Source organism: Lynx canadensis, chromosome A3, assembly GCF_007474595.2.
Source record: "Lynx canadensis isolate LIC74 chromosome A3, mLynCan4.pri.v2, whole genome shotgun sequence".
In the NCBI taxonomy this organism is placed as follows: Eukaryota; Metazoa; Chordata; class Mammalia; order Carnivora; family Felidae; genus Lynx; species Lynx canadensis.
Window position 1 is genome coordinate 102321042 of NC_044305.1, and position 26867 is coordinate 102347908.

General features: G+C 47.0%; 1 protein-coding gene and 2 long non-coding RNA genes across 3 annotated transcripts in view; 2 read left to right on the forward strand and 1 right to left on the reverse strand.

Annotated features, from left to right (window-relative positions):
• LOC115510845 lies at positions 1 to 15193 on the forward strand. Its single transcript, XR_003967857.1, has 3 exons — positions 1 to 156; positions 1439 to 1533; positions 15148 to 15193. It is a non-coding gene; the product is annotated as an uncharacterized LOC115510845 (long non-coding RNA).
• LOC115510843 overlaps positions 15194 to 26867 on the forward strand; it is a 15961-nt gene continuing 4287 nt past the window's right edge. Inside the window, exon 1 of the long non-coding RNA XR_003967854.1 lies at positions 15194 to 15233. This is a non-coding gene — a long non-coding RNA (uncharacterized LOC115510843). The remainder of the gene's footprint in view (positions 15234 to 26867) is intronic.
• Positions 25930 to 26867, reverse strand: part of CHCHD5 (coiled-coil-helix-coiled-coil-helix domain containing 5) — a 31828-nt gene continuing 30890 nt past the window's right edge. The window contains exon 5 of the transcript XR_003967853.2: positions 25930 to 26433. The gene's annotated coding sequence lies outside the window, so the exon portion shown is untranslated. The remainder of the gene's footprint in view (positions 26434 to 26867) is intronic.

The following is a 26867-nucleotide window of genomic DNA, read 5'->3' on the forward strand; positions in this document are numbered from 1 at the left end:
CGCCTCTGCCAACCAGACTGTAAGAAGAGAGAGATGGGAGATTAGGGTGGGTCCTGGCCACCTCATCAGGGGAGAGAGCATCAGTGGAGTACGGCCCTTAGAGACCTGGACTTGTCTTGGTCCTGATAATCTTCATCCTCCCATAGGGGAGAAGAGGTAAGGCTCTGCCTATGAGAGAAGTTACAGTGCCTTGATAATGGAAAGAGGAGGTAAGAGGACCGCCAGTTGACACACAAATGGCACTGGTTCTGACCTTATCGCTGGACGTGGGAAAGAGGGCAGAGAGCATTTGGTCTAGTGGTTAAACAGACCGTAAAGCCATACTATTTGCTCTGCTCTTCACTAGTCCTGTGACCATAGGCAAATTAATTCTCTGCCTTTGTCATCTGTAAAGGGGAGATGTTGAGAGTCCCTACTGTTACAGGGCCATTATGAGGCCTCAAGTTATGTAGAGCCCTTCTAAAGTTTTCGCACATGGATGGTCCTCTCTCGGCATTCATGTTCTTCTTAAACTAGCTGAAGGCCTGGGGTGTGTGTGTGTGTGTGTGTGTGTGTGTGTGTGTGTGTGAGAGAGAGAGGTGTCAGAGCTGCCATCTGGGCCAAGCTTTTTCACACTTCTCCCACTGCTCAAAAGAAAATGAGGGGCCACAAAAACCTGGGACCTTCTGCCACAGGGGGAGGAGCAGTGTGTAGCAGAGGACACATCGTGGGCTCACTGGCCTGGTGGTGGGAGGCCTGGGCCTGGCCCCGGCCCTGACTGCCCACAGGATCTTTGGTAGATCAGAGTTACTCCCACTAAGCTCACAAACCCAAGGGTCCCCCACCCATCCTCATCCTCAAAGAGCACAAAGCAATACAACCTACCACATGCTGCTAAACACCAACCTGGGCACTGCAGGTTTGGAGTTTTCTTGGAGGTGTTTCCATCTCTCACTCACTTGGTGGAGGCTAAGCTTTTGAGATCTGGGAAAGCAGACCCACCACCCCCTGCAGGCCTGCAGAAGTGGGACAAGAGGAGGACGCAACACCACTTCTGCACTTTCAGAGCCCGAGAGACTTGCAGTCAAGGAAATGCTTCTGAGGTCATTGTTCAATGAGCATGAAGTAAGCATCCCGGAAATAGTCTGCTTGGAGGGGACGAACTGCAGTGGAATGGGAACATTGTGGAACAAGACCAGGTTCAAAGGCAATTTCAGAGGCTGTCCATTAGGATTTGGATGGAGCAGGGAAGAGAAGGCAGGAGCCTTTGAATAAATGGAAACTGCCTCCGCTCTACCCACAACTCCCACTTGGTTATGCTTACACATGAATGAGGTAGGAATTACTGTGATTGCGACGGATGGTTTACAACTTGCCAAGCACTGTTTCAGGTGCTCTGTGTGTATCATATCATGCAACACTCTCAATAAACTTTAGGTTGATGCACCTTGTTTTGCAGACTAAGAAACTGAGGCCCAGAGAATGAAGCAACAGTTAAAAGAGCGAAGCACTTAACAAACTTCAAGTCCGTAGGTGCCTTTTCTCCGGCTATCAGTAAGTGCAGAGGCAACTATGATGCCCTAGGGTGTTAACTGTTGGTTGTTTGCACTTAACACATTTACTTCCCCCCTTCTTTCTTTCTTATTTTTATTAACTCTGTTGCTTTTACAGCCAGCATGTTAAGCTTCCTCAAACCCTGTTGGAATAGAAAGGGCACATCTAGGAGAGCTGACTCCAAGATTGTCCCCAGTTTCTCCAGCACAAGAAGAGGCAGGAAGTCAGGGGCACATGGTCTCTCCAAAAATAAAGTTGATAAAGTAGCCTGACCATGTCTCAGAGTTACTGAAAACTCTGTTCTCTTGAGACTTCTCAAGAAAGGAAGTCTGTCTTCCACACACCTGTAGTCAATTCCTATCGGCAATAGGTTCAGAATTAATTAATAAAAATAATAAGAACCACACATCACCATCACCACCTCCACTTTCCTACCTGCTGTGGATGTGGCTGGCCTCTGCCTTCAAACATTTCCTCACTTCCCATCAAATAGGACTGGGCACCCAGTATCCACAGCTCTGCCCTCACCAGGTCCAGGAAAAGTTCCAGACAAAGAGGGAATGTTTAGGGAGGGTGTTTTCAAGCACCCAGAAAGCCAAGCTCTGATGTGGAGACACTGGTTGAGACTGGTCTCAGGCCAGTGTCCCATAGCAATAAGGAGCTGGATTTTGGTTGCATCAGGCAAATGGGTCAGTCCATTCCTCTGCCCACCCAAGGAGTGGGGGACAGGGCCACCCACTCCACACTTTATGTGGTTCCTCCCTGACTGCTCATCGCCTGGTCTCTTTCCTTTGGTTTTAAGTTCACATGTTTGGGCGTGATGTGGCTTAGGACCCAGACAGGGAGCAGAAGGACAGTTCCTAGAGTTTAAATGGTCCTGAAGTCTCTGGTTTTCCCTTGAGCCAGCTTCAGGACAGCCCGGTGTTTTTGAACACTTGTTCAGAAAGACCTCTCTGGAGACCTAAACTGGGTCTCCCATTTTCTCCAAGGCCCACATTTCTCAGCTCTTACCCAGGAAGCAAGGAGGAAGGGCAACTTGCTGGAAACTTAGGAACTGTGTACAATGAAGATCCTGTGGCAGACAGGGAGGGTTGGGAGGGGAAGGTCAGCTCACTGCCACCACACCCCAGGACATGTGGTTTTAGGCTAAGAAAGTGAGTGGGCAGCAGGACGTGAGTCATTCACACAGCCATCCCAAGGACAAGGTAGAGGGAAAGGGCTTTAGGCACTGCATTGCTCCCCCTAGCTCTTCATTTATTCATTCACTCAACAGTCTGCTATAGATCTGGCAGATCAGCAAGCTTGACCAGCCCATGCCTTCACGAAACACAAACTCCTTAGATCTAGAACTTCATGCTGAGGCCCGGCCATGAACGTAACAGCCAAGGAAGCAAAGTCAACCTTCTACTCCCCACCCCCCCCCCGCCCCCACCATGCACACCTCCCACTACTGTACTCTCATGGTTTATTTTCCAGTACACCCTTATTATCGTTCATTCTCTCACCAAACATTTCCAGAGTACAAGAGAGTGCCAGGCCACTCATCCCAGAGTCTACCCCACACGGCATAGCCTCCTGCTCTCCATAGGCTCCCTGCTCAGCTGGCCCAGAGCCCCCTCAGTCTTCTGATTGCTTCAGCAAGAGAAAGCTCTCCAAGAACTCCACAGGGCCCCATGGGTAAAGCTGAAGGAAAAAGCTGTCTGACTTGGGGGAGAGATCAGAGCCTGGGCAGGCCCAGAAATTCAGGTGTTTGGAGCCTCAAAGTGGGACTTTAGCTGTTGGAAGCGGCTTCATGGGACACTGAGGTTCTGAGCAGAACCCAGTTTCTTCATTTTCAGTGGGCAAATCCTTTTCTAATGATGGGCACCTTCTTGCCCTCTGCCCAGAGCCTGGCTCCTTAAAGTGTGGTCTGCAGACTAGGAGCAAAGGGGAAGATGCATGGTCTCAGGCCCCACCCAGACCTACTGAATCAGAATCTGCATTTTAACAAGGTCACCATGTGATTCATATGTACATTACAGCTTGAGAAGCAATTACGGGAAGAATAATGATTCTTGTTACCTGGTAAGTTTAGAAACAGTATGTTAACACATTCTTTTTCAGTTGGATATTCAAAGGCCACCCCTTTTTTCTATATTAAGTCCTACTTTCCTGAGCATGCGCTCCTACCGCTTCAGCTGAGCAGTCCGTTCAGCACACAGGCTCTGAGGTCAGACTATCTGAAATTAGAATCCTGGCTCTACCATTTCCCTGCGATGACCTTGGGCAAATCACTTCACTTCTCTGTGCCTCACGTTTCTCCTCTGTAAAGTAGAGATAATAGGGTTGTTATGGGGATCAAATAACTAAAGTGTTTGCATGGCACCCTGCATTTAGCAAGCACGCAATACATTTGGATACTAATTGGATTTGGGTGTCTCCAAATTTCCAACACACAACATTTGCTGTCTTTTAGGATGAAATGCTTCTGGAGTTGATGGTCTCATCTATTATGCACAGATTCTTTCCCATTTTCCAAAAGTGACTTTATTTCCTGAGGGCAATTTCCTGTTACCCCAAAATACATCCATTTCGGGACTGTCCATTTAATTTATTCCATACTTGCCATCTGCAGGGAACTGAACTTTTTTTTTTCCATGTTTTTTTTTTTTTATTTCCAGTATAATTAACATACAGTGTTATATTAGTGTCAGGTGTACAATATAGCAGTCCAACAATTCTATACATCACTCAGTGCTCATCATAATAAGGGTACTCTTAATCCCCTTCAGCTGTTTCACCCAATCCCCACCCACCTCCCCTCTAGTAACCACCAGTTTGTTCTCTATAGTTAAGAGTGGGGCACCTGGCCGGCTCAGTTGGTTAAGTGTTCGGCTCTTGATTTCAGCCCAGGTCATAATCTCATGATCTGAACTACTTGGGATTCTCCCTAGCCCCCTCCCCAGTTCATCTCTCTCTCTCTCTCTCTCTCTCTCTCTCAAAATAAATAAATCAACATTAAAAAAAAAAATACTGTCTTGTGGGGCACCTGGGTGGCTCAGTTGGTTAAGTGTCCAGCTGTAGCTCAGGTCATGATCTGATGGTTCGTGGGTTCAAGTCCCAGATTGGGCTCTGTGCTGACACCAGTTTGCATTCCCACCCACAGTGCACAAGGTTCCTTTTTCTCCACATCTTTGCCAACACTTGTTGTTTCTTGTGTTTTTTATTTTAGCCATTCTGACAGGTGTGAGGTGATATCTCATTGTGGTTTTAATTTGTATTTCCCTGATGATGAGTGACATGGAGCATCTTTTCATGTGTCTGTTGGCCATCTGTGTGTCTTATTTGGAGAAATGTCTGTTCATGTCTTTTGCCCTTTTTTAATTGGATTATTTGGTTTTTTTGGTATTGAGTTGTATAAGTTTTTATATTTTGGATACTAACTGCAGGAAATTGAACTCTCCTGGGGGGAATTGAACTTTTTTGCGGGGGAGATTTTTAAGATTTTTTTAAGATTTTACTTTTAAGTGATCTGTACAGTTAACGTGGGGCTCAAACTCACAACTCTGAGATCAGGAGTTGCACAGTCCCCAAACTGAGCCAGCCAGATGCCCTGGGAATCAAACATTTTTTTTTGTTTGTTTTTTTAGTTAGTTAATATACAGAGCAATATTGGTCTCAGAAGTAGAACTCAGTGATTTATCATTACCTACAAAACCCAGTGCTCATCACAACGGGTGCCCTTCGTAACACCATCAACCATCTAGCCCATCCCCCACCCATCTCCCTCCATAAACCCTCAGTTTGTTCTCTACCATTGAGAGTCTCTTGTGGTGGGAATTTAATTTTTTACCTGTGACCTTGGATAATGCCCAACCATGATTTATAAAAACTTCAAATTTGTATGTAGGGCCCTTACCCTCCTGGTTCCAGATACCTTCAAAAGCATTGTTTCATTTCATCTTTATATCTGTGTATAGGTGTTGGTGAAAACCAACTTCTGTGCTTCGCAGCAAAGATGGAGTTTGGAACAAAGAGGAAGGATAATATCTTTATTGCTTTGCAGGCAGCAGCTCTGGCCTTCAAAGACTGCAAGCCTGCCCTGAGGAAGGGTGGGCGGGGGGGGGGGGAGAAGTGGGGGCGTGGGAGTTACAGGGTAATATAGGATCTAGCCAGTTTTCACAGGAATGGTGCATGCGCTGCCCAGGCTCCTTAGTCAGATTTTCAGGATGTTACCAGATTCCTGAAAGAAAAGGCTCAGAAGGGAGGAGGGAGGTTTTCGGAAGAGAGAAGGTTTACTTTAAAATCAAGCTTCGCTGAAGCATTAGTGCAGCCATTTTTATTTTAGTTCAGCTTTGCTTTTAGGAGGGTTCATAGGCAGAGCAAGTATCATTACCCTATCTTACAGGGATACGAAAGACCGAGAGCCCACAGCCAGATAGTAAGTAGGAGAGTAGGGCTGGAACATGGCAAGGTGGGCCCTGGCAGGCATTCAATGAATGAATAACTCAAAGGCCAATGTTCTTCCCTCTAGATTTAAACCAGAGAAGCTGTTTACAGGAGTGAGGCTTTCAGGCAGATAAGGGAGAGAAGAAAAAGTTACTTCACTTTCTAGGATGACCTCAATTAGAAAATATTTTATTCCATTGTCCCCATAAAAATTCATATTTGTCAGCCTTATGTTCTGACTAGTTCATAAATTGTGGTCACTGAAACTATCAAGCTGAACAATAGGCGCTCCTATTAAAAACCACACCATGCAAAAACAAAAACAAAAACAAACAAAAAACACACCATGCAGATACTAAAAAAAGAAAATCCACGCCCAAAATGGAGTCACTTATGCTAGGCCAAGTCACCAAACTGGGGCTTAATCCTTAACCTAATGGCATTTATAACTTTCCCCAGAAATGTAGTCTTAACCAGTTAGTCAGGAATTTTCTGGTAAGCGCCAATGAGGTCATCTGTCACATGGGCCCTCTCTATCCCCCAAAGGAAGATGAGGTAATCCACCTAATAAGACCCTTGCTCTTACCCCAAGGGAAGATGACCTTGCTTCACAATATCCTTTCTTTTCTTTTGCTAATTGTTCCACACACCCTCACCCCAACACAATCCTTCCACCCTGTTTCTGCCTATAAAATCCTTCTATAGTAAAACCTTGGATTGAGAGTAACTTGTTCTGCAAGTGTTCCACACAAGCAAAATTTCTAATAAATTTTAACTTGATAATGAGCAATGTCTTGCAGTTCGTGATGCGGAACGTCACATGAACACAACTGAGCCAATGGTTCTTGACATTCCCTCTGACATACAAGTGCTTTAGATTACAAGCATATTTCTGGAACGATTTATATTCACAAACCAAGGCTTTACTATATTTTGTGCAGCTCCTTGGAGCTCCTTTCTATTTGCTAAATGTGATGCAGCCCAACTCATGAATTGTTGAACAAAGCCAGTTTGATCTTTACATTTATTTGGATGAATTTTTTAATGTTTATTTAGTGAGAAAGAGAGCACAAGTGGAGGAGGGGCAGAGAGAGAGAGAGAGAGAGAGAGAGAGAGAGAGGAAGAGAGAGAATCCCAAGCAGGCTCCACACTGTCAGTACAGAGCCTGATGCTGGGATGGAACCACGAACTGTGAGATCATGACCCTGAGCTGAAATCAAGAGTCAGATGCTTAACTGACTGAGCCACTGGCACCCCAGGTGAATATTTTTTTAAGTTTATTTTTTTAGTAATCTCTACACCCAATATGGGGCTCAAACTCACAACCCCAAGATCAGAGATCAAGAATTGCATGCTCTTCTGACTGAACCAGCCAGGGTGCACCCCAACTATGGGAGGGGTGATATGAATTTTGTGGGTTTTTTAACATTTTTATTTATTCATTTATTTACTTATTTATTTTGTGTTTATTTATTTGGGGAAGGGGGGCAGAGAGAGGGGGAACAGAGGATCCGAAGCGAGCTCTGTATGGCAGGTGCCCCTGAATTTTGTTTTTTAACACAGAAGACTATCAAGTTAAAAGTGCCCCTCCTGGGGGCACCCGGCGGCTCAGTCAGTTGAGTGTCTGACTTCAGTTCAGGTCAGGATCTCGTGGTTCATGAGTTTGAGCCCTGCGTTGGGCTCACTGCTCTCATCATGGAACCTGCTTCAGATCCTCTGTCCCCTTCTCTCTCTGCCCCTCCCCCAGTTGTGTGCGCACTTTCTCTCTCTCTCTCTCTCTCTCTCAAAAATAAATAAAACATTTTTTAAAAAGTGCCCCTCTTAGGACCCCAATTTTCTAATCAACCCTCAAAATAACTACTATTACCAGTTCCTTCTGAATCAAAGTTGGATCATTAAATATGTACAGCTTTTTGTAGATCAGTCATACTTCAATAAGTCATTTTTTTTAAAAACATTCCTGGGGTGCCTGGGTGGCTCAGTGGTTAAACGTCCAGCTTCCGCCCAGGTCATGATCTCATGGTTCATGAGTTCGAGCCCCGCATCGGGTTGTCGCTGTCAGCACAGAACCTGCTTCAGATCCTCTGTCCCCTCTCTCTCTGCCCCTTCCCTACTCACACACTCTGTCTTTCTCAAAATAATAAAATTTTTTAATTCCTTGTGATACACACAAACATGTAAGATATTTATATTTTCTATAATATATAATATACATCATTGTTCTTCTTTAATCAAATAAAATACTACCATGCACATTATACAACTTGTTCTTTTCACTTAACATTGTCTTAGATACCTTTGCATGTCATTTTGCTCTTTTAATATCTTTTATTTATTATTTTTTAATTAACTTGTTTTTTTTTTTTTATTTTTTAATGTTTATTTAGTTTTGAGACAGAGAGACACAAAGCATGAACAGGGGAGGGGCAGAGAGAGAGGGAGATACAGAATCCGAAGTAGGCTCCAGGCTCTGAGCTATCAGCGCAGAGCCCGACATGGGGCTCGAACTCACAGACTGTGAGATCATGACCTGAGCCGAAGTCAGACGCTTAACCGACTGAGCCACCCAGGCGCCCCAACTTATTTGTTTTTTGAGAGAGAGAGAAAGCAGGGAAGGGGCAGAGAGAGAGGACCAAGCAGGCTCCACATTGTCAGCGCAGAGCCCAATGCAAGGCTAGAACTCACAAACCATGAGATCATGACCTGAGACTAAGTCGGATGCTCAACCAATTGAGCCACCGAGGTGCTCTCTTTTAATATCTTTTAATATGTGTGTCTTAGTGTGGGTAGAATAAGCTGAGTCATAGGCTATGTGAATGTTTCTTTTTTTCTTTCTTTTTTTTTTTTAAGGAGATAGAAGTTTATTGAATACAGATACAGGCAAGAGAGCAGCGGGCAGGACAACAGAGGAGAGGCTGTCTGCCTTCATTTTCTATGATGTTGCCAAACTATACCAGGTAGATGCCCAACCCAGCATATAAGAGAACATGCCAGTTTCAAGGCTCAGGATGTTTTAAATCTCCTTCAGATGACACGTCCCCAGATCACCATCAACACAACCTCCCTCTTAATGCTCAGTCAGAATGAAACCTTTCGATTCAGCCCCAGCAATGGGCTTTTCCCCCTTCCACTTTAGCCCCCCTCCTTTGGGCATCGGCTTCTTGTCCCTTCACACCATCCCTCCCAGCCGAGATCTGTCTGTCTTCCCAGCCTGCACTCTCCAGAACAGTTCCCCCCACAGCCCAGCAGGGAGCAAGCCCCTCCTTCCCCTCGGGGTGTGTGTTTGCTTTTCTGGTGAGGTCATCCCCACAGCCACCTCCTTGCTTTGTGATGCTCCTACCCTCCAACCAGGGCCTGCTGGCTTGGTGGTTGTTTTGTGCTCGGCGTAGGTGACCAGACTCTGAAGGGACACGACTTTGCCGCTAAAAGCTTTCAATCTGTAGTTACTCACCATTTCAGCAAAGGCTGGCTGGGAGCTTGCGGCCAAGAATTCTGATGGATTAACCCAGTCCTCGCCCCCTCTTCCTCGTGGTTACCCCACTTTCACTTCCCGTCTGCCTGCTGGTGCCTACGCACCTAAAACAGGGGCCAGAGGCTTCACTACTCTGTACAGCCCTCTGGGATGGCATCCAGCTACGAGGTCTGCCAGGGCCCTGTGCTAGAGAAAAGAGAGGGAATCCATGGCAGAAGGGGAAAGGGTAACTGCTGGTGCTTTGGGTCCCAGTCCCGAGGGAAGAACCCCTCACCATCCCTAGAGAGTATCCAGTCTGGCCCCACCGACTTCTGTCTGCTGCCTAACCACAAGAATGTGGACCATGGACAGTGGAGGGGTCCCAGGACCTGGCACAAGATTGAGGGACAAGGACACGCAGTACGTTGCAAAATCCAAGATGAGCATCTCTGTCTAACCTCCTCCACCTCTCCTGGGTCCTGTCTTCATTCTAGCCTTTCCCCTTGAGGGACTCAGTACCCGTTCTCACCTCTATCTCCTTCCTTCTTCTTCTTTTTTCTTTTTTAAGTTTACTTATTTATTTTGAGACAGAGAGAGAAAGAGCACAGGCATGAGTGGGGGAGGGGCAGAGAGAGAGGGAGAGAGAAAGTCCCGAGCAGGCTCCATCCTGTCAGTGCAGAGCCCGACTCAGGGCTTGAACTCACAAACCGCAAGATCATGACCTAAGCCGAAATCAAGAATCAGAGGCCTAACCAACTGAGCTACCCAGGCACCCCACCTCTGTCACCTCTGTCTCCTGGATTTCCTTTTGCTCCTACGGTGACTTCTATCTGCTACATACTCCTTGACATAATGGTTTACACCTGCTACCTTCCTCTCCACCAGGTCTCCTTGACCCTGAAATAGGTCACCCCCCTTCTCCACAGCAGCAGAAATCCCTGTCACCTCCTAGCTTCAACCTCCCGGCTTTTTCTGCTCTGTTCTTCCTGAGCTCCACTGCGGATATTACTAACGACCTCGATCTTCGCTTGTCTTCTCTGCCCACACCTGTGTACTCTCCAACTCTCCAATCCCACTTTAGTCTCCTTCTCTGGTTTCTCTTCTGCCACTCTCCCCACCCTGCCCCACCTCATCTCCCTCAGGAGTCCCATCTAATCCACTGCAGCCCTAAATCACCACCTCCATCTCCTGGTCCTAAATGCCAGCTGCATATTTCTTTCATCAATGTAACACATTTAAAACCAAAATTTCTGTCAGCTTCTCACACCCCACCCAAGCAGCTGCCTTCTTGTGACTTCCCTCTCAGTGACTAGAGCAGCATCTCTAAGATGCTCTGAAGCTTGAAGCCTGGCACCCTGTGGATCCTTCAACTCCCACTCTGCGCCAGTATTTACATCTTCAAGATTACTCCCCAGTTCAGCTCCCACCCACATTACCTTTCCTGGATCGTCTTGTGCCTTCATCATCACTGCCCTGTGCAAACACCTCAGAGGTCCCGTGCTGCCTGCGCACCTTCTCCAGCTGACCTCCCCTGGCCTGTCCCCATCTGGGGAGCATCCCTATCTCATCTCCATTGAGACCTCTCTCTTCCAACAAGTTGCCCCTGACTTCTACACACCCTTTTCTTATGACCTCCGTGGGAAAAGATCTCTTATGTAGACACAACTCCAAAATACAGGTGTCTGCCCCACACACTGGGTCTGGCAGGCTCAGCCTCTTGGCCTGTGTATTTGTCTTGTTTTCCCAGCAATACAAAGCTCCCAGAACATCTTTGTATTCTTTGTGCCTTCTAGGATGGGGTTGATAAATTCATAAGCTCAGGGGGAGACTAAGAAGGCAAATATATGAGGTAGAGAGGGAGAAAAGGGGGAGTATAACATAAAAGAGAGTGGGAGGGGCCTGAGTTGGCCAAAGAAACCCATATGCAGGGTAAAAAGACCTGTGGGTCACCAGTTTGAGATCCTCAACCAGGTGCCTTGTCCTGGCCACTCTTCCATGAATACTTCTTTTTTGGTTTGTTTGTTTGTTGTTTGTTTGTTTTGAGAGAGAGAACACGCATACATGCACACAAGTGGGGGAGGGGCAAAGAAAGAGGGAGAGAGAGAATCCCAAGCGTCTCCACACCCAGCACAGAGCCCTACATGGGGCTCGATCTCACAACCGTGAGATCAGAACGTGGGGCTCGATCTCACAACCGTGAGATCAGAACCTGAGCGGAAATCAAGAGTCAGACATTTAACAGTCTGAGCCCCCAGGCACCCCATTCTACAAATACTTCTTTTTTAATGTTTATTTGTTTTTGAGAGAGAGAGAATGCAAGCAGTGGAGGGGTAGAGATGGAGACACAGAATCTGAAGCAGGCTCCAGGCCCTGAGCTGTCAGCACAGAGCCTGACGCGGGGCTCGAACTTCCATACCACAAGATCATGAGCTGAACCAAAGTCCCGCGCCTAGCAGACGGATCCCCCAGGTGCTCCGTTCCATGACTACTTTGTGGTTGATTCCCCAACGGCAGCAGTGGGTCCCTCAGTGTCTGGCAAGCAAACAGGGTGACCTGATTTCCTTGGCCTGGAGTAGAAGGAGCAACGGGCCCCAGCAGCCCTAGGGGGTCACCTCTCTTCTCACCCACCCAGCTGTCCTGCACTTGATGTCAGGTGCTGTCACTTGGCTCTAGCTTCCTGTGAGGTCTAACCTGCAGCGGCTTTTCTCACTCCCATACTAAAGAAAAAGCAGGCCTGCCCTCCCTGCTCATGACCCAATCAATGCCCACCAGACCAGCTGTACCCAGGGAGGCCCACCGGGCAGCATCTTTATCATCTGAAGCATTTGCTGAGCCTCATTTGCCTGCCTCCTTAGGTGGTGGAAGGACACAGGGCTGATAAGGGGTGGGGGTAGGGGTGGTGACAGAAGGACCAGGAGCAGAGGGCAAAGACTGGGAGAAAGAAGCAGTGGAGGAAACATCCGGAGCATGCAGAGACCCCATTTTGACAACTCCTAGGGCTTGCCTCTCATACCTGCTGCCCCTTCCTCTCTCAGCCTTCTAAGTCCAGCTGCTCACCCCTAACCCAGCCTCCAGCCTCACTCAACTTCCAAGCAGACTTTAGGCCAGAAGAATCAGCTAAACCATTACTTTTATGAAGTCTTTCACCTGCTCTCACTGCCTGCAGAACAAAATGCAGCCGGTTCCAGCTGGCTGAGGTTTTCCATGACAGGGCCCTCTAACCATCGGCTTTATTTTCCACGGATTGACAAAGGGAAAACCCTACTCTGCCCAGTCTGACTCATCACCTCCATCTCCCTTCTGTGCACTGAAGCCAGTGTGCTTGTATGGTCACCTCACAACGTTACCAGCTTCAGGGTGCCTGGGTGGTTCAGTCAGTTAAGCGTCTGACTCTTGATTTTGGCTCCAGTCATGATCTTGCGGTTCGTGGGTTTGAGCTCCGTGTTGGGCTCTGCGCTGACAGTGCAGAGTCTGCTTAGGATTCCCTCTCTCCTCTCTCTGCTCTTCCCCAGTTTGTGCATGCAAGCTCTCTCTCTCTCTCCCTCCTCTCTCTCTCTCTCTCTCTCTCTCAAATAAATAAATAAGGGGCACCTGGGTCGCTCAGTTGGTTAAGCATCTCACTCTTGATCTCAGCTCAGGTCATGATCTCGCGATTTGTGGATTCGAGCCCCACATCGTGCTCTGTGCTGATGGCACAGAGCCTGCTTGGGATTCTGTCTCTACCTCTCTCCTCTCTCTCCCTCCCCCACTTGTGCTCTCTCTCTCTCTGAAATAAACTTAAACCAGTAAGTAAACTTAAAGAAAAACTTCAAAAATTATTAGCTTCATGAATGTTAGCTGTTGCCACGTATATCCCCCTCCTTCCCTCCTCACAGAGGCTTGGGGAACAGTATAGTTATCCACATTCTACAGATAAGAAGAAACTGGGTTCAGGAGTCCCTTCCCAAGACCACAGGGCTTGTGAATAAAGGTCTGAGCTCTGACCTTTGTCCTCTGCAGGCCAAGGCTTCTCACTTTACCTTGGTTACGAGGAAGAGGTAAGCTCCGGGGAATAAGGGCCAGGTTCTCTTTCCCGTGTGACAAATAATGCTCACAGTGGGTTACAGCTGGGGTGCATAACAGAAAGCAGAACTAGGCAAATAGTAAGAGGAATTTGTCTTTGTTTAGTTTTTAACCTACAGAGTTGCTCAAATCCTTTTACAAGTTAAACTTCTTCCCTTGTGGTAGACATCACAATGCTATCCTGCTAGAAGGCATTCAATAAAGTTGAAAGAAACAAAGACACAAAGGGAATGGGGCCCTGATGCAAGCAGAGACCGGCTGGAATGTTCTGGAATCAGATTCCAGGTTCCTTTCTGAGGTGTTGGTGTCTCTACAGAAGAGAGCTCTCGATGTTTGTTTTTTCTTTCTTTGTGAAAGTGTGGTCACAGCTATCGTAGAACAAGCAGAACAATAACTTATGTTTCCCAATGTCATGTTGTGATTTATGTGCTATTGATGTTTCATGATCTGTGTCATTTCCGACAGTTACAAGAAAATTTTCCACCAGGACTATTAGCATGTTGGTATGACAGGGTTGGGGAGACACAACATTCACCACCCTCCTTCCCTGTATTCTGCTTACTCGCTCAGGATGAGAGGCACAGCAGAGAAGAGGCCGAAGCTCCAAGGCCCTAGGGTTGTATTAACTAGTGGGGGAGGGACTTCCATCACCTTTGGGCTCTCGATGCCCAGCCCTGAGTTGGTTGCCACCTGCCACTTAATTAGTTTTTTTTTTTTAATGTTTATTTTGAGAGAGAGAGAGAGAGAGAGCCCGCACACAAGCAGGGGAGGGGCAGAGAGAAAGGGGACAGAGGATCCATAGCAGGCTTTGCGCTGATGCAGGGCTCGAACTCAAGAACTGTAGACCATGACCTGAGATGAAATTGGAGGCTCAGCCGACTGAGCCACCCAGGCGCCCCTCTAATTATTAGTTCTTTAGCAACTGCAGTCCCAGGAGCCTGCTTTCGAGTGCCAAAGTTCACCCTGAAGCTCAGGTTTATCGTCTTCATTTCTTAAATTATGGGGTTTCTATCCAAAGTGAAGAGATAACTGAGTTTTGTAAATTCCCTGTTGAATCCCAGCCACTGCTTCCTGCCTCTGGGCAGTACCTGCCCGTCCTGCTCCAAAGTGGCTTGCCCTGGCCTGCTTCTCCCTCCTCAGCCCACGGCACCCCCTGACCCAGGCCACAATCTGGAAGAGATGGGTGCCTGCAGACCCCAAGAGAGAGCAGACATTCGTCTCTTCTCAATGCACCAAACCCTTGTTGACAGGGTTCCCCAGGCCAGGCTCCCTCCAGGAATTCAGTTGAGCGGCCAGCCACGTCAAAAAGACTTGCAATACGGTCTGGCGCGGTAACAGCAGTCACAGAGGTATGCACAAAATACAGCTGGGGCAGCAAGTGCAATGCGAGGAATTCTTGCAAGGTGGGGATGGCCGTGTTCAGGAATGAAGGAAAGCTAGGAGGGACTGAACAGGAAAGCTGCCAAGGGCCGTTGGTGCCCCAAGCTGAGGTCCATCACATGGTCAATAAAGCCCACCTAGCCCTCTGCTTCATGATACGGCTGAGACCCTTATGGCCCGCACATCAGAGCTGGCTGAGGCCCTCATTTGTTTACAGCTTATCCTAATCAGATCCTGGTTTGGAAGGGAAGCTCTTCTCCTTTTAGCTTTACCAGCTTCTCTTTATACTTTAGGACTGCGGCTTTCTACCTGAGGTCCCAATGAGCACTTAAAAAAAAGAGAGAAATAAAAGAGAAAATATCAGAGTGCATCCAACATAGTAAGTATTATTTCTCGAACCTTCTGTTTCGGTTAGGTATGTGTGTGTGAGAGTCTGTGTAAACAGGGTCATGGTGTGAAAAGTATTTCCTACCGAGAGCTGTGGCTAAAAAGTGTATGAAACATTGTTTTAAGGGAAATATCCATTCCTCAAATATTAAACGAACACTATCAAAAACCGTATCTTGTTCTAGTAAAGAAAAAAAGCAAGACTTGGGTCCCACACTTAAGAGGCTCTGAGCCCGGCGGTGGGAAGACACACATGTCACCAGGACAGGATGTGCAAACCACACTGACAGAAGGGTGTGCACCCCCCCTCCCAGTTCAGAGGAGGGAGCCACCGCTTCGCCTCAGGGCCCCATCTAGGAGATGGTGTGTGGCTGGTCCTGAAGAGCGGCTTCTGGGGGAGGAGAAGGGAAGTGGTGTTCCCGATTGGGGGAGGGTGTGAACACAGAGCAGCGAGAGGGGCTGGTGTGGCCCTCGCCCAGGCTTGGGTGTGGGTGCAGGGAAGGGAACGGGGCAATGGTGACAGACAGCAATGAGAAGATCAGAAGGGGCTGGATGATGACTTTATCCTCTGAGAGACGTGGGATTAGTTCTGTTGTTTCAAAAGGGTACGGAGGGCAGCAATTTGAAAGCCACTGTTCAAGGATTTTTCAGGCTTATCTGAATATTGGTGCTGATGAAGACCCTGGAGGCAGTTAACCAACCGATAGTCTGATAAAAATGTCCATATTTTGATTTTCTTCCTGTTTCTGCTTCGCTGGCCAGCTAGAGCTCAGCATCGGTGTCTGCCCACCAGACTCAGCCTGCTTCCCTCCCTCCTCCTCTTCTTGCTCTTGCTTTCTCCTCTCATTTCCTCTCATTATCCCTGCTGAGCACTAAACCCTCCAGCTGGGGAGGGGACAGGAAGGGGAAGAAGTGCTTTCCCTCGACACCTCTCCTGGCACAGCCTGGGGGCTGCCCGCAAGTTGGCTTTAGACAGATCTGCAAGGCTACTGTCTGACTTTCAGCTCAGCCAAGGAACAGGGAGTGGCTCCTCTTTCTGCTTGTAAATCTCCGCTGAGAAAGTAGACACAGAGGAGAAGAGCAAAAGCAACCAAAGGAGCTAGCATTTTATTTCCCCTTAATGCAAAAAGAGTTTTTAATCTGTAGATCCAGCATATAGTGTCTATCTTTTCCGGTAATCTCTCTGAGCCCAGTAACCAGAAAGGGATGAGACAGATATCAAATATCAATATGCAGCTATGTACAAAAGGACTAACGTTTAGGGCCTGGGTATTCACCGACCTCATCCCAACCTCATTGTGGACACCTTACTCTCTTGATGTTCACCTTGACTTTGAACTCCAGCAGATCTCCAAGAAAGTTATGTATGTGCCCGTCTATGTTGTCCATTCTTCTGCAAAAGCTGGTCTTCTTGGCTCGCCACACACCAAGCCCCTTTCTGCACCTCTGCCCCCGGTGGGTTCTGTTGCCTGGAATTCCTTTGCCCCTTTTCCACACCTACCTGAGTCCTACCTATGAGGTTTGGTTCAAATCCCACACACATCCTCCAAGGAGCCAACCCACAAGGAATGCTCAGAATCCCTGAAACCTTTATGGCCCTTAAATCTTTGTGAATGATAAGGGACTCATTCATTTCCCTATTTTTATAGCCTCGTGGTGTTAAATGTTTATCACGAATGTTGTAGATTCTTGGAACCCAGGGGCTCTAACTCATACTTCTGTGCCTGGCACAGAGCTGAGTATATAATATGATCTCAGAACTGAGACCTCATACAAATCTGATACAAAATCTGAATTCAAGTCCCTGGGACCTTGGCAGCTCCCTGAATCCCAGTGAAGCATGACTTCCTCCCTTGTAAAACTAGGAGAGTAATAGTACCTACCACTTAGAGATGTTGCAGAGATTAAGTGAATTGCAGGGAAATGTTTAACACATTGTAAGGGATTAATTATTTTTAGTAGAATCAAAGGAAATCGAAAGGAAATCAAAATTTCTTATTTGCTTATTTCTAAGTATATTCAGTTTTAGCGTTTTCCACATCCTTGTGAGTTTTGTTTTCATTTATTTTGAGATGGAAAACATTAAAATGGTTCCAAAAGCCAAGTCAGAACAAGAAGATATTTCAGAGACCTGTCATCGGCCTTGTTCCCTCTGGCCTTTCCAACCTGTTCCATCCTCTGCCCTCCAGCTAACTAATGTCACTAGTTGGTGTTTTTTACTTTTTCTCTACGTTTCCCTTGAATACATAGGTATATGCCCTTATTTCCTCCTCTCAATATTATTTTTTTAAGTTTTATTTGAGAGAAAGAGAGAGACGGGGGGGGGGGGGGAGAGAGAGAGAGAGAGAGCAAATCCCAAGCAGACTCAGCACTGTCAGTGCAGAGCCCAATGCAGGGCTCGAACTCACTAACTGCAAGCCCATGCATGACCTGACCCAAAATCAAGGGTCAGACACTTAACCAGACTGAGCCACCCAGACGTCCCTCAAATGGTATTCTTTTTATTAAAAAACATTTTTTAATGTTTATTATTGAGAGGGGGAGAGAGAGAGAGAGCAGGGGAGGGGCAGAGAGAGAGGGAGACACAGAAGTCGGAAGCAGGCTCCAGGCTCTGAGCTGTCAGCACAGAGCCCGAGGCGGGGCTCGAACTCACAAACTGAGATCATGACCTGAGCCAAAGTCAACGCCAACTGACTGAGCCACCCAGGCGCCCCAAATGATACTCTTGAGACACTGTTCTTTTGAGATGGCATTCTCAGGACCGTAGTCACCTTTTGTACAGCTGCTTGGGGGGTGCTGCAAGTGGGGTGCTCCCTGACAGAGGGGATGGTCGTTCCTGCTCCTCACCTGGATTATCAGGGAGAGAATGTTGGTGCTCCTCACATGACTGCCTCTATCAAATACTTGCCCCAGGACCCAAAGGTGTCTTTACGACTGGTAATGGGGCCACAGCCCCATTCCTGTGACTCAGGAGACTGAGCCCTAACGCAGCATCCCCACCAAACCTGCCAATTCTCTTGGACAGGGTGACAGTGCCAGCTTGCCTGAGTAGAGCATACGATTGTATAAGACTGGATTTTAAAAAAGTTTTCTAATGTTTATTCATTTTTGAGAGACAGAGTGTGAGCGGGGGAGGAGCAGAGAGAGAGGGAGACACAGAAATCAGAAGCAAACTCCAGGCTCTGAGCTGTCAGCACAGAGCCCAGTGCAGGGCTTGAACTCATGCACTGTGAAACCATGACCCGAGCCGAAGTCAGGCCCTTAACCGACTGAGCCACCCAGGCGCCCCTCCCGGTCCCCTGCTTCACACAATATGGGAAAACAACATTTTATGCTTCCAGTCATTACTGCTCAGGGAGATTGGGGGAATCAGGGTTGAAAGTCTCTTGGGTACTTCTCCATAGGACCTCATTTCAAGGAGGAAAAAAACCTGAGTAAATAAAAGTTCCCGGCAGTAGGGAGGTGGCCAGAGGAAGTGGAGCGCCACAGCTGGAGGTATTCATTGGAAAAAGCAGTGGGAGGGAAGGATTCTGTCTTGGAGTCAAGCTTTCCGCAAGTCAGCTCAGAGGCTGTGACTCACTGCGAGGAAAAGGAGGGCCCTGTATCTGGGGGAGGCTACTTTCTCCAAACAGGAGATGGTGGCCACAGGAGGGAAATGAAGTAATCCAACATGAAGCAGCCGCAGGGCAGACAGAGCTGGAAGTCTAAGTCATCCTCAACTGTTGAGCTTGATATTACCACGTGTCCCCACGGTGCAAACAACACAGAAGGGACCAGGATGGGGAGAAAGGGAATCGGGCCCTATCTCACCCAAGTCTTTTTCCCTTCCTGGACCTCAGTTTCTCATATTTTTTTAAGAGGAAAGGGAGACCTGGCAGCCGCGTCCCAGCTCAGCGAGTGGCCAGGTTTTCTGTTCCTCTCAGTGAGAAACCCAGTGAACCTAGGCGCTCTGGCACAGGTCTGTCTCCAGTTCACACAGCCCCTGTCACCCCCCACCGGCCTCATCCTGAGTCCATGAGACACATGTAGGCTCCCTGCCTGCCTTTGAAGTTATTTAAAATGGTAACTCCCAGACAAGCAGCTCCCAAGTCTCTTCCAGCTCGCCTCAGAAAAAGACAGATTTTGAACAGTGAGTAGAAACGGGGCAAGCAGCCTGCCCTGGGATGAGAAGGAAATGATCCTTCGTCCCAGGACCCTTGAGAGGGTGAATGTGGCAGAGTGCCAGAGCCGAGCATCTGCCGGGCAGAACAGACACAGCTTAGAATTGAAAACAGCCTTTTTTTTTTTTTTCTTTTGGTACAGCTTCCTGGTGCATCCTGTTTCTCTGGGGCTGCTGCTGCCAGCTCATGGGCATCATGCCCAAGCCTCAGTGGGCAGTGAGGGGGCTAGGTACCCATCTGTCCAGTTTCCTAAGCAGGTGGCTAGGAAAGTGGGGGCCGGGCTCTGGCTGCCCTCTGCTGGGCAAGTACAAACACTGCTGTGGGGTCAGAGGCAACAGAAAGATCCAGAGGGGAAAGAGGGGCTCCTCTCCTAGAGTCTGTGCACCTGTGAAGGGCAAAAGGCATCATCGAGGAGGTGTTCCGCTGTTCTGACACTTTCCCAGGGAAGGCTTGGTCTTCTTGGGTATCAGGGTCTCTTAATAGTTCTCCAGTAAGACAGTCTCAGGTCATATAAGTGTTCTGTATTTAGTCAAATCAAATGATATTCTGACATGGGGTCTGGTACAATGATAAATATTTTTTGTAATTTATTTTAAAATTTAAAATTTAAATTCATAATTTTTTAATTTTTTAAATTAATTTGTTTATTTTTGAGAAAGAGTGCACGAGCAGTGGAGGGGCAGACAGAGAGAGAGAGAGAGAGAGTCCCAAGCAGGCTGCACTGTTAGTAGAGCCCAGCGTAGGGCTCGATCCCATGAACCTATGAGATCATGACCTGAGCCGAAATCAAGAGTCAGATGCTTTACCGACTGAGCCACACAGGCGCCCCCTGATAAATATTATTGAATAAATAATTAGGTCAGCAGTCACCTAGAAGGCAGGTAGAGACTGCTCCTGGCTTTGTTCAGGAGAACATTTATAGTTTATTGTCTCTCTTTCCGAAATTCTTCTAACAGACCTCTTGTCTGGATCTCCCAGTTCCAAGAGATCCTACCTAGTGATCTTAGTGATCCTACCTGGGCTTCCTCCTTTGGTCTCAGGGACCTCTAATTCCTTAACCTCACTCCGGTGCCCCAGCCCAGGCTGCTTACCAATCATGTGAGACCTAGTGCATAACTTTCTCTCCTTTCTCTCTAAGTATTTCTTTCTGTCTCCTTTCTCCACACCTGCATTCACATTTGGACTTTAGTTCATTGGACTTAGAGATATTCTCTCCTTCCAGAAGCAGCCACAGGCAATCTCTCTTTTCTCAATTAACTACTGGCTGTTACTTGACACTTGCAGCTAAGATGGGTGGGTGGGAAGGGCTAGAAACTTCTGGTTTCCAGGAGGGACCTCTGGGAACCATCCGGATTAGTTTGGGGCAAGGCCAGGCTCAGGGAAGGGTTGAGGTGGGGCCTCAGGTCCAGGCCATGTGGCAGGATGCTCAGTAAGCACTGAGCTTTTCTTCAGGCCTGTCTGGGGCATTCTCACGCAGCCTCACGCATTGATCTAACCATACCTAGTGTGTATGTGGTCCTTGTGGTTTTCGCCATTTTGCCTATTTCTCTTACAACTTGATTTTCTTAATCAATAATAGGAATCTAGGGGCACCCGTCTGGCTCAGTTGTTAGAGCATGCAACTCTTGATCTCAGGGTCATGAGTTCAAGCCCCACATTGGGTGCAGAGTTTACTTAAAAAAATAATAATAATAGGGATCTAACTTATTTTTGGTTAGCTATGTAAAATATATAGTTTTAAAAGATAAACTGAGGCACATTAAAAATTAAGTGTTTATTTGAGCAAAAATCAACTAGAATCGGGAGACCCAGACAAGAGGTCTGTTAGAAGAATTTCAGAAAGAGAGACAATAAACTATAAATGTTCTCCTGAACAAAGCCAGGAGCAGTCTCTACCTGCCTTCAATCTAACATGTAGAAAAGAAGCTCCGAGGAGCTATACAAAATGAAAGCCTTTTTTTTTTAATTTTTATTTATTTTTGAGAGAGAGAGAGAACACGCAAGTGGGGGAGGGACAGAGATGGGGGGGTGGGCAGAGGATCTAAGCAGGCTCCAAGAGGGCAGCAATGGGTCTGATATGGGGCTCGAACTCACAAACTGCAAGACCATGACCTGAGCCGAAGTCAAATGCTCAACCAACTAAGCCCCCAGGTACCCCAAAAATGAAAGACTTCTATAGCCAGATGGGAGCAGGAACAAGGATGAAAGTCATAGTAGGCAAAAAAAAAAGTGGATTGGGTAGTGCAAGGTTATTTTCCCTTAGGGGATGATGGGGTCTCCCAGGCAGACAGTTTAGTGCTGACCGGGTGACTCCTGACTGGTTTAGTATTTCCTTTCTGGGAGAGGTGACAGTCCATCTAATCTTGGTTTCGTGACACAGCGCTCAGCATGAACAACTTTATTTGGGGACTATTGTGTTGTATCTAACAATTGGTAGCAAAAATTCAAAGGCGAACCAGAGTCAGTGAAAATTATGCTCACTTCCACTTTTTCCCATTTCCCTTACCCACAGAAAGTCTGCTGCCATTTTCTTGTGGATCCTTATAGACATAGTATTATGGGGGTGCCTGGATGACTCAGTTAAGCATCCGACTTCGGCTCTGGTAGTGATCTCGCAATTTGTGAGTTCCAGCCCTAAGTCAGGCTCTGTGCTGACAGATCAGAGCCTGGAGCCTGCTTTGGATTCTGTGTCTCCCTCTCTCTCTGCCCCTTCCTCTCTTTCTCTCTCTCTCTCAAGAATAAACATTAAAAAAATTAAAATAAAAGAAATAGTACTATGAGCATTCAGATGCATGTGTACGATCATTCATTGAACAGTACTTATTGAGCACCTGCTATGATCCATGCATTGCTCTTGCCCAAAACACACAAAAATTCTTGCTCTGGGAACTTACGCTCTGAAGAGGGGCAAAGGAGTCGGACAATAAATGAGACAAATCAGTCAAATCTGTGATATGTTAGATGCTGATATGGGCAATGGGAAACACTTTAGTAGGGGCTGGGGCGTGATCCCAAATGCCTTTCCTCTCTGCTGCCTCAGCTGCACCCTGAAAACCTGGGGCTGCTCCCTGCCCACTGAATCATGCCTCCACTGTGCTTCCTGGGGGGGGGGGGGGGGGGGGGGGGGGGAGGAGATTGCCCCGCGTGACTAGGAGGGGCTGTGGCAGGCCCTTGGGGTCAGATGGGGAGCATCCAAGGCAGGTGTTGGCACATGGGCTGCTCATCTTCATTTATCCTGGGTCAAAGTTTATGAATATTTTTCTGGCTTTAATTAAATATTACCAGAATACTCTACATCAGTAGTTCTCAAAGTGTGGTCTGTGGACCAGCAGCATCAGGATCAGCATCATCTGGGAACTTGTCAGAAATGCAAATTATTTGGCTCCACCCCAATTCTACTGGATCGTAAACTAAGAGTAGAGTCCAGAAATCAGTGTTTTAGCTAGTCTTAATAGCTAAAGAAATGCTTTACCAACTCACATTCCTACAAGCTATGGTTACAGCACACATTTTCTACAGTCTTAAGACTTTAAAAAATCTTTTCCAAATTAAATCCTAGACTAGGGGTACAGATTAGATGTTAAGTAAAAAGGTATTTTAAAAAACTTATTTAATGTTTATTTATTTTTGAGAGAGAGAGGCAGGAAGAGAGGAAAATACAGAATCCGAAGCAGGCTCCAAGCTCTCAGCTGTCAGCACAGAACTCGATGTGGGGCTGGAACTCACGGACCGTGAGATCATGACATGAACCAAAGTCAGATGCTTAACCGACTGGGCCACCCAGGTGCCCCAAAGATATTTTTTAAAAGAAGTAAAAGATAACTCTTACAGCTCAATTATTTGAAAATAAGGATCAAATCATCTGATTCTCTGGGCCTTAGTATCCAGTCTGTCATATAAGAATATCCATTCAACCTGATGATTGACCTAGTCCTAAATTTCTATCCCTAGATTCTATGTTGTTAAGAAACAACAAAAATTGGAAATAAATGAGAAATAATTAAAATGCATAAAGTGAGCTATTAAAATACTGATAGTCATACATATTTCTATTCTTCTTTACATTTTCCAGAAGAAGTAGAAGCCGATAGTATTGACGGATGTTAGGCTGTATTCTAGGCAGCGTGTAAAGCACTTGGTGTGTAATCTTATCACATCAGCACAAACAAGAAACAATCAGAAGAATATTTTTGGCTTTAATTTATGGATGAGCAAACAGGCTCAGGGAGTTTAAGGATTTTGCCCAATATACGCCTAGCAAAAGAGAGGATATACGCCTAGCAAAAGAGAGGATCAGGAATCAGGTGCTTTAATCTCAGTCTGTGCTCATTTTCCTGAAAGCCACATTTGTAGATACGGGTGCTTATCTGGGCCTAATCCCTGGAATACTGTGATTCTTTGGAGAGAGGATTAGAGGTCAGTATGAGGATAAGTGTTGGCCAGAGTCCATCTCACAGAAGGTCAAGTGGGATCCCAGACACACCGTGTGGTTATTTTGCCAGCCTTCCTTCCCTTACCAGAGGAATAGGTCTATTATGGTAAGAATGGCCAAATTCCTGCCTTGAACAGGCCTCCTATAGCCAAGATAATACCTAAGAATTCTGTGCTTGTGGAACAGTGCAGAAATGAGTTCCATAAAGATTTGAAAGAGGCAGGACTAATGATTTTTACCGCATATGCATTTACCTCCCGTTTGGTGAGTGTAAAAGGCAAATGGTGGTGGGGAATGAAGGCAAGGGAACACAAACATATTCTGGGTGTGGATTTGCCTACGTGCCCACAGCACTTCTGTTAACACTGCTGTTCATAGACTTACAAACGCTTATTCAATTACAGTGGTGTCTCACAAATTATTTGGCCATGGGATACTAATTTATGACAAAAAATGTGGGCAGTAGGCCCAAATCACGAAATTCCCTGATGTTACCACATGCCATATCTCCTAGAAGCAGACAGCTTCCCAGAATGGTGTGACCGCCTACTGGAGTCTCAGCTGTAGTGGCAGTGTGAACACAATGACTTTAGGGTGCAGAGTAGACCTGTGGGTACCTCCCCAAATCCCCCATCAGGACCAAGGTGGTCAATCCTCAAGCTGCCAGGGTTTTAACTGCTGGTAGCTCAGTGCTGAGTCCCCTTCCAAGAATGACCTTGGCCCACGGGCACAATTTCACCCCGGGTCATGCACCCTCAATGGTGTGGGGACACGCAGCGTTTCAAGCGTGTGTAGAACTTCTCTTGATGGTAAGAAGCCCTGTGGGGAAAACGCTACAGTGAAGACAGGGCCAGGGGGAGCAGTACCCATGCGGGACCCACCAGGCGCCCCAGCCCAGGCCGGTGGTGTGGGTGAGGTAGTGCAGGACATGGGGAAGAGACCACCGCACTGACGGAAGAGCTGACACAGGCAGGAGTGCTTCTGACCACCTTCCTGTGGGCTGTCCACCCTGCCCTCCCCCTCTGACCAGTTAGTCCCAGTAAGCCTTTGAAACTATAAAAGTCAGTGACTAACTGCTCTGCTGACTAGAGCCTCCAGGCATCAAACGAGTCAGATTGTTGCATAAAAATGTGGCCAGACATCCCCAGATGCGGCAATCCCAGAGGGAAAGTTTGGGCCAGCGCCTCCAGCTTCTTGGGGGCACTAGTCCACCAAGGTCTCTGAGGATGCCTGGGCCTGGTTCACAGATGGATCAGCCAAGTTAAAGACCAGTGGAATGTGCTTGGCCCCTGCAGCTGTGCAGCCACAGAAAACAGCTGTTTAAAACTTTGCACGAAAAAGAGAACTCTTCCCAGTGAACAGAGTTGGAATCAGGCGTGCTTGTCCTGAGTAAACCCTCCAAAATGTACCTTGCTATATCTTTATTGATTCATGGACAGTAGCCAATGGATTGCTGGATATACCAATCCCGTGACCATGAAAGGAGAGCAACCACCTGGGCTGGTGGGAAGGAATACCTTAGACCTCTTGGTTCCTGCCCGCAGAACACCTGGTTTGTTCTGTCATCTTGGAGTAACCTTTGTACCACATGGTCCCCACTGCCTGTGCCCTAACTGCAGGACACCCATTCTAGTGGACATCTTAAGTTATAAAAGTAGAGAATCTTTGCCCAACACATCAAAAAAATTAATTTTCAGGACACTTATGGTTCTACTTAGGCTTATCTTATTATTGCTGATCTCCCTCTTCCACCTAAATACACACACACACACACACACACACACACACACACTTCCCTTGGATTGCTGAATCTGTCTCACCCTCTTGACCCTGCTGATAGATGCTTGAGAGTTCCTTCTTTGAACACTTTGGAAGTATTCTTCTAGAAAGTATTCTCTCTTATAGGTTCTTTCTGGTACTTAAATTTCCTTTACATGGCTAATCCCAACCCCCAGTCTTTTTTTTTTTTTTAACATTTATTTATTATTTTTTGGAGAGAGCAAGGGAAAGGGGCAGAGAGAGGGGGACAGAGGTTCTGAAGTGGGCTTTGCACTGACAGCAGAGAGCCTGATGTGGGGTTTGAGCTCTCGAACCATGAGATCATGACCTGAGCTGGAGGACACCCAACCTGCCACCTAGGTGCCCCTCCCAACCCCCCGGTCTTGCAAGAATTAGACCTTGACCTCACATAAGTAAAATGCTGCTGCTGAGATGACTCAAACCTTCTATTAGCAGAATCTAAGTAACCATGGGCAGGACACAGTATTGAGGTTGGGCTGGGCTACGATAGCTAATATACCTTTGCCCCAAGTGAATAGTACTGTTCACAGTTAATATCAGGTATATAATCACCTGCCACTCATAAACAGTCCAAACTATCCAGTGTCAGTGGTGATGGATGATCACATTGCCTGCATTTTCTGCTGACCAGTCAAGTCAGGGTATGTGTAATAACCAACACCTCTTCTGGCACTGAAATTAATGACATGTTAAATTAGCCTGGGCCTGGAAGGGAAGCCTGGTTGCAATCCATCTTCTTGTAAGTCAGCCTGGTTGTCCTACGAGGAGTTACGGAGGTGGCCATTCTCATTCATTGTTGCCTAAAGTAAGGAAAAAGGATTTGGTCTAAGCTCTTATCAGTACAACTAACTATAGTATTTGATGGCGTGGTTTATATTTCTCTTTTTTTTATTTTGTTTTGTAAGTAACCTCTACACCCAGTGTGGGGCTCAAACTCAGAACCCCAAGATCAAGAGTTGCATGCTCCCTGACTGAGCCAGCCAGGAGTCCCTAAAAAGAATTCTTAGCCATGATATATGGAGGTCCAGAGGTGGTAAGGTAAAACATCTCCACTATCGTGCCCCGGCAACCTTGCATGTCTCCACATAGGCCACGTAGGCAAGACTAAACCGAAGTCTGATGCATGTCGTGGAGGAACACCTTCTAACCCCCTAAACTATGGCAAGATAGGCAGTCTTCTGAGGAGCTGTCATGAGACAGTTTATCATCTGCCTCCCTGGTTCCAGAGAGGCAT